The sequence below is a fragment of the Dasypus novemcinctus genome, chromosome 19 (genome assembly GCF_030445035.2).
Source record: "Dasypus novemcinctus isolate mDasNov1 chromosome 19, mDasNov1.1.hap2, whole genome shotgun sequence".
In the NCBI taxonomy this organism is placed as follows: domain Eukaryota; kingdom Metazoa; phylum Chordata; class Mammalia; order Cingulata; family Dasypodidae; genus Dasypus; species Dasypus novemcinctus.
This window is the reverse complement of record NC_080691.1, coordinates 6,216,403-6,219,024: the sequence shown is the minus strand read 5'-3', so window position 1 is coordinate 6,219,024 and position 2,622 is coordinate 6,216,403.

Here is a 2,622-nt window from a genome sequence, read left to right as displayed (position 1 = left end):
CAATCCTGGATGAAATAGATCCTATTACCGGTATCAGTCTTTAGCACATTTTTTTAGGGATTCACTTTTTATTGACTTACAAGATACATACATACATAATGATAACACTGTCAGACATACGATATTTATGTATTTTATAATTAATCACTTGCCTTTTAACTTTTGTTTCAGAAGTTACAAGTTTTTATAATAAAATCTGACAGTAGTTTCTTTAGAACCTCTGTCTTTGTGTCATTCTTTGGAGGGTGTAGCAGTTTGATATAATTGATGAATTCCAAAAAGAAATACTGGATTATGCTTGTAATCTGATCTGTACCTGGGTCATGACTGAGTTATGATTAGGGCGTTGAGTCCCTTTCCACTAAGGGGTGGGGACTCACAGATAAGAGGCATGGTGAAGAACAGAGTTGGGGGCTTTCAATGTTGGGAGTTTTTGAGGTTGGAGTTTGATGCTGAAGACCCGGGAAGTCAGCACCTAGAGGAAAGAGAGGCCAGCCCCAGGAAGGAAGGAACCTTGAACCCAGAGAAAAGCAAGCCCCAGGAATGTAGGAACCCAGGAAGCCTGAGCACTCGCAGACGTTGGCAGCCGTCTTGCTCCAAATAGACTTTGGTGAGGGAAGTAATTTATGCATTATGGCCTGGATATGTAAGCTCCTACCCCAAATAAATACTTTTTATAAAAACCAACCTGTTTCTGGTATTTTGCATCAGCACCTCTTTGGCTGACTAATACAGAGGGTTTTCCAATGAAGATTGCAAAGATATTCTATATTTTTTCAAGTGGTTTTATAAGTTCACTTATATTAATTATAAATTTAAATCTATTTGGAATTAATTTGTTGTTATATGTGAGAAAGTACTTAAATATTATTTTCCTAATGGTTAACAATATCATTGATCAACAAATTTATTCTTCAGCTTTGGTATATGATAAATTTACTTCAAAATTTATTCCATTTATCTGGATGAATTTTTTTAGAGACATTCTCACAATACAGTTTCATAATACATGTTAGTGTCTCTTCCAGTAGAGGCAAAACGCCTATAGTTTATCCTCATATTGTCTTCTGCAGAAGAACATGAGAAAAATTTTGACAAATAAAAATTATCCATAAGCAGTGGTTTATGAGAAATGGAGTATTGTAGCTGGTGGAATGCACTTTTCAAAGTTTAGAGCTGGGTGAACTGCAAACTACTTGGAAACAGCATTTTCCCCTAAATACATATGATGCTAGCAGCTTTGAAACCAGAATGCTGGGTCTTGAGTTATGATTAAAGTAAAGGAGCCAAACCCTACATCCAGACACTAACTTAGGATTCCAAAAGGAGACCAAGGGGTCTCAGCAGGTAGCTCCCCCTGGACTTTAGCAGAAGGAAATGCAAATTATCTCTGGAAGAAAACATTCACACTTAATTTATCCAGAATGCACGCAGATTTAAGATTAAATATTAACTCACAAATAAAAACAACTATGTATTAAATGCTTAAAGAAATAAATTATAGAATCACAACAATGAGTAAGTAATAAGAGACTACAAAAGTGACCAGGAAGATTTTTAACCTATTTTATTTTTAAATTCACATACAGAACATTAACTTTTTTAAAAAAGATTTTTTAAATTTATTTCTACCCCCTCCCTCCATTGTCTGCTCTCTGTGTGCATTCACTGTGTGTTTTCCTATGTCTGTTTGTATTCTCATTGGGCAGCTCTGGGAACTGATCCTGGGACCTTCTGGAGTGGGAAAGAGGCGATCATTCTCTTGCACCATCTCAGCTCCCTGTTCTGCTGTGTGTCTTATTACCTCTCCTGTGTGTCTCTTTGGTCATGTCATCTTGCTGTGCCAGCTCTCCGCATGGGCCAGCACTCTGCGTGGACCAGCTTGCCACATGGGCCAGCTTGCCTTCACCAGGAGACCCTAGGCATCGAACACTGGATGTCCTATACGGTAGGTGGGAGCCCAACTGCTTGAGCCACATCTGCTTCCGAGAACATTAACTCTTTTTTTTTTTAATATTTATTTTATTTATTTCTTTCCCCATTACCTCTTGATGTACGTTCTTTGAGTACAAATGCACATTCATATAACCATCACCACTATCAAGATACAAGTGTTTCTGTCAACCCCTTTGTGGTAGTTGGAGTCTTCTGTGAACCCCAGAAAGCTATGTTCTTAAATTAACCTATTCCTGTGTGTGTGAACCTATCATAGGTGGGACCCTTCTGCTTGGAACATTTCACTCAAGGGCTTTGATTAGGCTGCTTCTGTATGCCGTAGTCCTCTTACTCGGGTCCTGTACAAAAGGGATGACCACGGAGAGATGAGCAGACACAGAGAGAGACCCAAGGAAGTGGAGAGAGGAAGCAGGAGCAGAGAGAAAGCTGAAGGAGGCCAGAAGCTGCAGGCAATGAGACCTGAAGGAGAAGGACAGGAATCAAAGCACAAGAGAGAAGCACAGCAATATTTTAGGCCAGCAGATGTAGAAAACAAAAACAACTGAGAACTGCTGGATATGGAAGGGCTAAACATAGCTTAGACTGACGTTAGACATATCTGAAGAATGTCAGAGAATGTAGCACAGAGAGACTGAAAATAGGAACTAGAAACTATCAAGCATAGAG